Raw genomic sequence first — 11,089 nt, forward strand, 5'->3', positions numbered from 1 at the left:
TATAGGGGAACATGTGGTCAAGGACACTCAGGCAGTGAGAACTTCAATATCCACAACCAGTAGACAGGCCCTCTGGCCCATACCCCTAAATACCTTTGAGGCACTAACTCTTATAAATTTCAGTGGGAATTAGGCACCTAAATACCTTTGAAGATGTGGGACGCAGTGTTAGTTAAAGGTCTCACTCAGACTTACCCAGAGGAAATGGCATGGCTCCTAATCAATTAATGTCACTTGGAAGAGTGAAGGCTCAGTTGATCCAAATAGGATTCAAACTCATGTTTCCAGGAAGTTTGCACAGTCTTAAAGCTAAGCCCACCAGGCTACATGAGGGACAGTAAAGACATTGTCCATGTGGCTACTGTCTTAGAACCGTGGCAGCTGCACAGGAAAGACACAGGACTGCTCCAAAGTCCACATGATCCAGGTGCCATTTTGGATGCACTCTTCTGAGGAGCGAGTGCTCATGTCCCCTCTCAGAAGCTCAGGAGCTTTGTTTGACTCTCAGCCCAACGTACGTACAGACAAGGCTCAAACACGGATTTACAGAGGGGAGGAACTCGGCATTTTCCTGTTCAAAACCAGGCACTACCCACCAGGTCTCACCCATCAGGAGGGAGAATTCAACATGGTGGTTGTGAAATGGCAGGGCAGGGTTTTGCTGCATCAGTGATAACAGAGCCCCACATAAGCTATGCTGGGTCCATAGAGGCTTCCAGAACAGCTGCCCTGAATGCACCGCCTGATGGGCTGAAAAACACTGGGTACAAGGCAGAGAATGTCCTCACACAAGTAATTCATAAACCATCCCTCACCGACTCAGTGTCCATTACCATGCTTTCAGAATCATGCTTCCATAGCAATTTGCACTGCTCTGCTGTGTTCCAGCAGGGGATCACCAATGCTTCACAAGTATCAGTGAGCAAGACCAGTATCACTTCCATTTTACAGAGGGGTAAACTGAGGCACAAAGAGGTTTAAATGACTTGCCCAAATCCAAACAGAACCCCGCTTTTTTGTGCTTTAGCAATGAGGCCATCTTTCCACGTGCAGGTTACAGGCTCAGTGACAACACAGTTTACGATCCTCACCCATCATTAACTTCCCTCCCTCAGTCCAAAAAGTTTCATAAGTCAACACCAACACGTGACAGAAACACTGGGTGCTCACATACTCCAGGCACCTTCCAACACCCCAGACTTCCAGGCTAACCGACTCTCAGGAAAGGTGCGATTCCCATAACAAAGGGAAGTTTTGCATCTACTGTCTAATGAGCCCGGAAGAGGGTACCCACACTGAATAATGCCTCTTCTAAAGTCAAGGCTCTAATCCAGGACTGGGAGAGCAGAACATACTCACATGAGAGAGTAGCGATCCCACGGCACAGCTAGCCCTGTCTGGAGAGTCAGTTCCCTGATTCTGCATGGTGGATGGCAATAATTTACCACAATACATGGGACAAGCACCAGGGGTGTCCTTGGAGTGGCTTGAGTCTGCTGCATAGTGAAGGGCATTCAGAGGGTTACAGACTACATGGTCAGTCAATCAGATGTCCTTCAGCCACCTTTCACATGCCTCTCTCAGCAAGGACTGACTGATTGACCAACTCTTAGCTCCCATTAAAGCCAGTAAGAATTTTATCACTCGGTTCAGGCTCAAGACACCCTTTTTTATTAAACACTTAAAGGAACTTCTGGGAGACTGTCAGCTCTTTGCAGACGGGGCCATCTTTCTGTTCGATGTTTGTACAGCGCCTAGCACAGTTGGGTCCTGGGCCACACCTGGGCTCCTAGGCGCTACCATAATACAAATAATAAACAACAATCATCGTAGCAGGGCCCATGTTTGGAAGGGCAGATCATAAGGGCTCAAATCCCGTGTGGTATTCCTCCGGTGCCCCAATATCACAGGAACCTCCCACCCCAAATGTCACTCATCCCTAGCCTCCGTGGCACTAGGAATATGCAGTAAGGAGGAGGCAGAGATCCACATCTCCCCCTACCCAGAAGGATCAGGCATACCACAGCTCTGCTCTTCACAACAGACTCGTTCTATAAGTTATTCCAGCACAAGGGATCCCCTGCAGCTGGCCTTCTGTTTGGTGTGTGTGTTTGACAGGTGTTGCGTGGTTACTTAATTTTTAATGCATTAATTATAGTTGATTGCCCACTTCCACACTCACCTCCCAGGAAGTGCAGCTTTAACCTGTTCTCACATTGGCTAAGAATCTTTTTATCTTTCCACTGTATTGCTAGTCCCGGCTTGCACCACCTCCCACTGTCAGCAGTGTGTCACAGCCTCAATTAGGCTTTCAGATGCGCAGCTCTTACTGAGTCTCCACAGGCCTGGTGCAACTGGCGGAAGCAGCAACAGTTTCCGGCTGTCACCAGAAGGAGGTGCTGCTTATGGACAGTGCTATCAAAGCAAAAAGATATGCTTCGTACCTCTGATGGCTGGGAGCAAAGGGGTGGTTGGTACAATCCAGCTGTACGCTGACTGGGATTTTAAGGTACCCAGTGTAAGGCAGATGGGCAAGGTACTAAGTGATATACCTGCTGAGATTCTTCTCAGCACAGCAGGGAGGGGATTGTCTGTCTGCACCTTTCCAAACAAAGCCACTGCCACTTCCTCACCTGCCAGCACCTCAGCCAAACCCCTCCTCCTTCCCTCTGCACACTCAGCTAGTCACAGACACTCAATATTTCCAGAAAGAAATGCCAGGTATTTACAGAGACTCAGAGGAGCAGCTCTGCACGTGGCCTGGAGCACCAGAGTCAGACAGGCAGGGCCTAGTGACGGGTGCACCAGAAATACCCAGGACATACAGGGCGATTCCCCCCCCGCCCCAATTTGTTAGTTATTTTTATTAAAGGTGTATTTGCTGCTAGCTCAACAGCCCTGGCAAAACCAAGTGGTCTCTCCACGGGACAGGTACAGCATGGGCAGTGGCAGAAGCAGCTACACACACATGCAAACCCTGAGCCCCAAAGACCGTAGTAGCTGGGAGAAGATATTCCAGTCTCCACGGCACAGCAAGTCCTTGGGCTCACTGCTGCAACTGCAACTTATTTCACTAAAGCCACCAAACTGCTATCAGATGGAAACAAGTTGTCGCTCCCTGCCAGCTTGGCTGGATAGTTAGAAGACACAGAGACCAAAGGACCTGAATCCCTATATGCCAAGGCCCTGAATTGTCTAATTCTCCTTTGTACCCATTCCCTTCCCCCCTCCCCCCAATCTAAGCACATCAACAAAAAGGCCCGGCCAAAGCTTGCTTTCTTTTATGATCTGATCATCTTTGTCTATATGCTTAAGTTCAGATCCAGAGTTTCTTTAGGGTGAGAGTGATGCTATGAGACGGTAGTTTCCTTGAAAGCATTTTGGTATGAAAACTGCCAGGCTGAACGATACCTGCCCTTAGCGGTTAGAGATTATATTATAAATAGAAGATATAGATATATACAAACACACCCCTTCTTATCTTTACGTAGTATTTAAAATATATCTACTTTATACTACTGATTCTTCTAGAGGAGAGTTATACTCTGGCTGCTGAGGGGTTATGAAGCATGGCACATGCGGGAGATCCTTCCTAACACTATCCTTACGATGGTTTATTAGCATTTATCCATTTTAAGAGCTAAGAAAGGACAGACTGGTGTGTGGATAAGGCCAAGGCCCAGGAGTCCAACCTGGTTTCTACTCACAGCAGTCCATGACCGGCTCTGTGACCTTCGGTAGGGTGACCAGACGTCCCGATATCTGTCTGTCCCGCGTCCCAACCAACATATGCCATTTGTCCCAATATTCTGCACTCTGGCTTTTTTTGTTGTTTATTTTTTACTTCAGCGCCCTCCCTCTTCCCCGCCTCTCCCATGTGTTCCGATATTTTGTTCTGGTCATCTGGTCACCCTAACCTTGGGTAAGTCACTTCCCTCTCTTTCCCCATCTGCAAAATGGGGGTCATGATACTGGCCTACCTCCCAGGAGGCGGAAAGGCAGAAGACTGCCTAGAGAAAAGCGTGAATGTTTTGTCACAACAGGGTTTGCACTGGGTGGAGAAACAACACAAAGGCCTTTAAATGGCTCCTGAAGACAAGTAGCATATACTGTGACCCAGCTATTGCTTTCTAGAGAGGCATTCCCTGCATGGTACAAGTGCCTGCGTGTCTGGGCCTGCTCGACCGGCAATACGTCCCTACAGAGCCGTGACCAGTTATCTATAGAGGCAGCAACCTGGTTACGAAGTCTCCCCCTAAGGCAGCACCTCCATTGCAAAGTACCTCAGCCACCACCACTACAAGGTGCCGCCTTAGAGCCACCTCACAAACACTCCCTCTCCACACACAAGCAGGGGGTAACAGAGACGAGAAGACATTCTCTGTTGCAGCATTAAAAACCCTGACTCACCACAGATGGGCAGCAAGATGGGGGACAGGGCCACAGCCAGTTGCCTCAAAACTATCGAATTTAGACTGACTCTTTTCCGGGGTAGGAATGGACCGCCAGAGCCCCACCACCTGGGTACCATTGCTCTTATTTATGATAGACAAAGGAAGCCTCACTGGGACCTCACACTTTTCTTCCCTGCCCTCCGTGCTCGCCATTTCCCTGTTTGTTAATTCATTAGCACTCTGGGTCAGCTATCCAGAACTAATCAAACCAAACTGGATTTTCTGTGGAGGTGGGGTTTTTTTCTTTTTGACAAGCAATGTTGGGTGCCTCCAAAGCCATGTTTCTGGGCATCGCCCTTCCCTTCCCCCGGCACACCATCTCCAGTGCCCCAATATATTGATTTTCATGCCTGAATCCAAAATGACATTCACTGTGCCCTTTTCTGTGTATGCAACCTAGCTTACACACAAAGTTAATCCAAACCTGCATAGTTACCTACATAAACACATACACAAATGAGCACGTTATTTTGGAGATTCATATAACTAAAGTTGTTTTGCTTGGGGCTCCCCCCCCATCCCAAAAAGCAAGAACAAGAAAAATATTGCAAACGTGATGCATGGCTGAAAATTATGCATCTAATTAATGACTTGTAAGTACTGTGACTGTGTGACTAGGCACAAACTCTGTAATATACAGCCAGCATATTATCTTCCAGTGTATGTCTGTGATATGGATGTGTTGTACACGCATATACACGATGCAGTTGCTAAAGCCACTCATGATGCCCTCCGGAGTCAGAAGGGGAAGCAGTTATATTTGGGGGAGCGACTGCAGCGAGTTGGAGGGAAAAGGAGGCAGCTTATATAACGTAACGTACTGGCTCTATGCACTCTATCGATGGATCATATATTGCGCACAAGGCCTCTTTGGAACTGTAGCTCCAGTAATCACATGGTCAAAGCCCATAGATGCAAAGTAGAAGCAAAAAAATATATTAAAATCTATCACAGACCATTGTCTTGAAAACTTAAAACTGAAGTGAGTGGCAGGGCAGAAAGCAAGAGCATCGGAGGGAGCAACCGGATGTTTTGAAACTGAAAACTGTTGAATTATTGGGGTGGGGGGAGAGATTAAAAAAATAATAATCCACTAACCAGAGGGGAAACGAGCCCCACCAGGCTGAGGGTAAACACTGATGGGGTAGAAGGCAGCAGAGGGGACCATGGATACGTCCTTCCACAACCAAAGGACTGCAACCGGCTACCCCAGTTAACAGAGTGAAACCCACACCCCCTTGCGCCCACTAGGCCTCCGGGGGTGGGGAGGCTCAAACCCACTGGGGGTGGGGAGAAGAGGCTGGGGGCAGCTCCACCTCCATATCCTCTCTAGTGTTCCAATGGGGCTGATCCCTTCCCAGGCCAGGCCCCCCCACCCAAGCAGCTCAAGTTCCCAGGCAGAGTGGGAAAGGCTGCCCCAGGCAGCTGCAGTTTCAGGGAACTGATTGCGGGGGGGGGGGCGGCTCTTTCCCCAAACTAATCTGAGGACAGGGCCCCCAGGACAGGCGAGCTCAGCTGGGGGTGGGGGGGAATGTTGGTGGAACCTCCTCCACACACAGAGAGATCAGCTGGGGGAGGGAGTGGGGGTCCTACAGCGGGATCCCCTCCCCACCCAGAGCGATCAGCTGGGGGGGAGTGGGGCCCCCATAGGGGAGCTCCTTCCCACACAGAGCGATCAGCTGGGAGGAGGAAGAGTGTGGGCCCCCGGGGAGGGGGGCAAAGCGCCTTACAGCAAAGAAAGACCCTCCCGGGCTGGGGTGGGGGGGAGCTTACCTGCTCCGTGCTCCGCAGCGCTCGGCCGGCTGCGGGCAAGCTGGGGGTGCCGGAGCCGGTGGGGGTGCCAGGGGCAGCAGGAATGCGGGGAGCGCGGCTGGCTCCGGAATCCGCGCACGGAGCCAGGCGCAGGGAAGGGAAAGTTTGTGCAAGGGAGGAGCAGAAAGTTGGGAGTCAATCAGGAGGCAGCTGGGCTGGGCCCTCCCCCCCTCCCTTCACGTGGCCTCCAGCCCCGGCCGGCCCTCCCCGGCCAGGGACCGGGACAGCACCCCCCGCCCCCGGACCGGCTCCGCCAGCCGGAGGAGAGGGGTTGGGCCCCCTCTCGTTGGAAGGGGGTTGGGGCTCTCTGCTGGAAATGGGCTGGGATACTGGGGTTCCCTTCTGCTAGAAATGGGCTGGGATATGGGCATCCCCCTTGTTGGAAGGGGGCTGGGGTATTGGAGGTCGCCTTTGCTGGAAGGAGGGGACGGGGGTCCTCTTTGTTGGAAGGGGGCTGGGGTATTGGGGGTCACCTTTGCTGGAAGGAGGGGACGGGGGTCCCCCTTGTTGGAAGGGGGCTGGTTATTGGGGTTCCCCTGCTAGAAATGGCCTGGGATACTGAGATTCCCTTCTGCTGGAAGGAGGGGATGGGGGGGCTTCCCCCTTGTTGGAAGGGTACTGAGGTATAGGTGATTGGGGTTTCCCTATGCTGGAAAGGGCTGGGGCATTGGGGGCCCCCTTGTTGGAAGTCTACTGGAATATTGGGGTTCCTCTCTGGTGGAAGGAAGCTGGGCTATTGGGGCGCCCCTCTAGGGGCAGGGGAGGGTCAGAGGGGAGTGACCTCTCCTAGGGGATAGGCTATAAGGGGTCTCCCCTCTGGGGAAGGCAGGGGGGATCCTCTCATGCATGGGAGGTGGGGCTTGGGGCTCTCCACGCTGGAGAAGGGGCTACTCTCCTGCGGGGGGAAGTCAGGGAAGGACCCAGAGGAGTGTAAGAGGGCAGAGACCCACCCTGCCGGTGGGAGGGAGCAGGCCTGGCCACTGCCCCGGGGCTGCTGCAGCAGCAGAACAGCTCGCGCCTGCCCCTGAATCACAGCCTCGGACTGCGCTGCTTACGTCAGACTTGGAGCCGCGCCCGGCCCCAGTTCCCAGCCAGCGAGACGGGCTTGTTCTCCAGCCCATGCCTGCCCCGGGCTACGCCAGCCCCCGGTGCTCAGCCTCCTCCTGCAGCGCCCCCTAGGTGAGCCAGCCGGCGGGGGCTGGAGCCTGCAGCCTTGGAGCCAGAGAGGAGTTAGGCGATTAGCTGTTCAGTCCCTGGTTCCCACTCTCAGCCCCTTACCCAGGTTTCAGGCTGGGGGAGCTGATCCCGAGGGCCTTGTCATTTCCCCTGGCATCTACTCTGACCACAGCCTGCTCGCTTCCCCTTCGTTTCAAGATTAAACTCCTAGGGCCTGGCTCCCCCGAGGGCGCCTGGGATAGGGCACCTGGCGTATCCCATTTTGCAGCCAGTGGGCACAAGTAAATGGTACCCCAATGTGGAACCAGACCCCTTGCTTTGTCCTCAAAACTCTGCACTGATAAGCTCCCCCCACCTATCTACTTAGCTGTTGGGCCCCTTCTGCTCTTCCCCACACACCACTGAGGATAAACCCTGGTAAATTCTGTTTACTGATCCACTTCTCGTTTGGGGAACATGGTGTTTGTTAGTTTACCATTACTAACATACCACTATGGACCCAGGTTTTCAAGGAGTGTTTGGGCCATATTGCCTAGTGCCCAGCACCCATACGTGAGGCTGGATTTTCCAGGGCCTAGCTCCCATTTAGGCACTTGAATAAAGGACCAAATTTTCAAAAGCATGCAGCAGCTCCCACTGTGGCACTGATGGACAGATTTTTCCAAAAAGCTCAGCCCCCAGTGTGCTGGGCTCTTCTGAAAACCCGGCCACTTACTCTGGTGCCTAAATAGGAGATCAGTTCTTTGGAAAATCCAGGGCCGCCCAGAGGATTCAAGGGGCCTGGGGTCTTTGGCAACGGGGGCCCCCACCACCAAATTGCCTCCGAAGACCTGGCACTTCGGCGGTGGGTCCCAGGGCGGAAGGACCCCCTGCCGCCGAATTGCTGCCAAAGACCTGGAGTGAGTGAAGGACCCTGCTCCAGGGGCCCCAAAAAACTCTCGTGGGGGCCCCTGCAGGGCCTGGGGCCTGGCGCAAATTGCCCCACTTGCCCCCCCCCCCCGGGCGGCCCTTGGAAAATCTGGCCTTGGTTGCAGGTGCTGAGCACTTGGAAATACAGCTCTTGCGGTCTAATTAGATTGTAAGGTCTTTGGGGGCAGGGCATAGGTGCCAGAACTAGGAGTGCTGGGGGCGCTGCAGCACGCCCTGGGTTGAAGTGGTTTCTATCACATACAGGATTTACAGATTGGTTCAATGGTTCTCAGCACCCCCACTATATGAGTTGTTCCTGCAGGGTAGGGACCGTCTTTTTATTCTGTATTTGTACAGCCCTTAGTACAATGGGGTCCTGGTTCATGAGCGGAGCTCTAGGCACTACCAAAATACAAATAATAATTGTAAACCCCTTCCTTGTAGTTGGTAAGAATTCACAGTTAAATGACTATTCACAGATAGTGTTTTTCAGACCATGATTTCTTGTCAGTTTATAAGACTTGGGTTTTGCTTTTTAGTTTTCATTTAGAACTTGTTTTATTTGAGTGATTCAGGACTAGATAAGCATTACCAAGGCCTGTTAAGCTACAGCCATCCCGCACATTCAGCAATCTAGCATGATGAATAAAACAGCATCAAACTCTCTTGCCCTTGGCACGTGCCTGTTGCTAAGCATCCGGCCCAAGCAGTGTAATAAAGGCCTAATCCTGCAAAATTTAAGAACCTGAGTCATGTTGTGCATGGGAGGAGCCATGGGACTGTTTTTGTGTGTAAAGTTAAACACGTGCATGACTGGTTGGGAACCTTATTTTGTTTAGAGAATTAGATTGAAACTTCTGTGTCATTTGGCTCTGGCCCTTATAGAATGAGGCAAATTCAGATGCAGTGGTTTGGTCGAGTCGTGTGTCAGAAGTCTGTAATACTTGCTGCTGCTTTTCCTCTTCCACTGGTGGGAAACAGCCACTTCCATTTCCAAATTTTAACATAAAAGAGCTGCAAGCAATAAAGTCATAAATAATATTTCCCTATGGCTGGAATGTCCGAATCTAGGCAATGCACCAAGATTAGCTACAGCATTGTAAAAATCCCAAACTTGTCCTGAATTGATTAAAAAGATTGTATTTAAGTCAGGGACAAAACATTGGCTTCCCAGTTAGTCCTGGTAGTTCATGACAAAGAGGAAGAGACTACTCTAATCATCCAGAAGGCCAGAGTTCCAGATTGGCTGCCAGAGGATTCCCTTCCTCCTCTAAGGATTTCAATTACAAAATATTTTAAAATAGACAAACCAGAGTAAACAACACAAGAACACAGCCGCTAACGTTTAGCCCTGGTTAAAAGTATTGGCGTGAGATACCTGCTTGCTAAGAAACAGCATGGTCTAGTGGGGCAGGCACTCACTGGGTGCTAAGGGGACCAGCGTTCTAATCCTGCCTTTATCACTAACATATTGGGTGAGTTTAGTCACTCACATCTCCTCGCTGGGCTTTTGTTTCACCCTTTGTTTGTCTGATCTATTGAGACACTACATTCTTCAGAGAAGGGACTGTGTGTATGTCCAGCGTCCAGCCCAATGGTGTAGCAGTAATAATCAAGTGCTTGTCCATTCACAGAGCAGGTACCGCTCCATCAGTGGCAGGACAAGCTTGCTCTCCCCACGTACGCAGTCCCTCTGCCCTACGCCCGTTTAACTCCATTTGTTCATTCATATATTTCCATGCAGTGGAATAATTCCCGTCCATCATGTTGAACCGTTAACACAGAGAGCGCTGGATGGCATTGTGTGAGGACATTAATGCACATAGACCTTGTGGACCAGGGTTTAACCAATGTCAGGAAGGAGCCTGATCGGTGATGATTGTGAGAACAGGGAATGGTGTGGGAGCATCACCAAAAGGGGGCAAATGACAAGCAGGAGCCACCAGGAGAGAAGTTTGGGCAGCGCAGGGTTAGAACTGAGGACCAAGATGAAGGCTGGGCAAAGCAATGGCCCACAATATGCTGAGACTGTGCAGCATCAAGACCCAGACACAGTGGCAGACCAATCACAACCAACTTTAGTGGGGGGCAGGCTGTGAGCATCAGGCCTTGAACGCATCCTCTCCTGATTACTGGTACAGCTGAAATTTGCCTGATAGGCAGAGAATCTACTGGGGACTCCAACAACAATGTTTTGGGACACCCTGTGGCCAACTGGCTAGAAGAGCAGGATCCTTGATTAAACAGCACCTGGGAGGAAAGGCCTTACCCTACTTTAGGGTGTAATATTTTTTTTTCCACTTTCCATTGCGTGCAACTGTCAGAGTTGTGAAACTAAAATGCGTCTCCCTACTGGTTCATTGGACAAACAATGATGCTACCCACCCCTTTCCTCTGGGTTTCTAATGGGCTATGGAGGCATGCAATTAATATGGCTGTGAGTATTTTGCTTTAGGTGAAATCTGTAAAACCCTTTAAAAGAAAAAATATTTTAAGCCTAAACTAAGTTGATAAGATCTCTTATTTTTTGATCTTTCCCTGCAGCAAACATTCCTTTTGCCCCTCCCACTATCTTCACGCATTGGTCTTTCTTTGTATCCATCACACTGTGGGTAGCACAAAACAGATGCATATTTCAACTGCTTCACCCCTTATTCTCTTCTGCTGTCTCTGGCACTAACAGCCGGAGCAAACAAAGGACCAACTATCTCCTGCCCTACTAAATTGTTTTCAGTTGT

At 50.8% G+C, this 11,089-nt stretch overlaps 1 protein-coding gene across 2 annotated transcripts in view; it reads right to left on the bottom strand.

The window, feature by feature from the left end:
- TEAD3 (TEA domain transcription factor 3) overlaps positions 1-6,364 on the bottom strand; it is a 52,376-nt gene extending 46,012 nt beyond the window's left edge. For both annotated transcript variants that reach the window (XM_075064939.1, XM_032789069.2), the window contains exon 1: positions 6,228-6,364. The gene's annotated coding sequence lies outside the window, so the exon portion shown is untranslated. The remainder of the gene's footprint in view (positions 1-6,227) is intronic.
- Positions 6,365-11,089: the final 4,725 nt, after the last annotated feature.

This window comes from Chelonoidis abingdonii, chromosome 4, assembly GCF_003597395.2.
Source record: "Chelonoidis abingdonii isolate Lonesome George chromosome 4, CheloAbing_2.0, whole genome shotgun sequence".
Classification (NCBI taxonomy): Eukaryota; Metazoa; Chordata; order Testudines; family Testudinidae; genus Chelonoidis; species Chelonoidis abingdonii.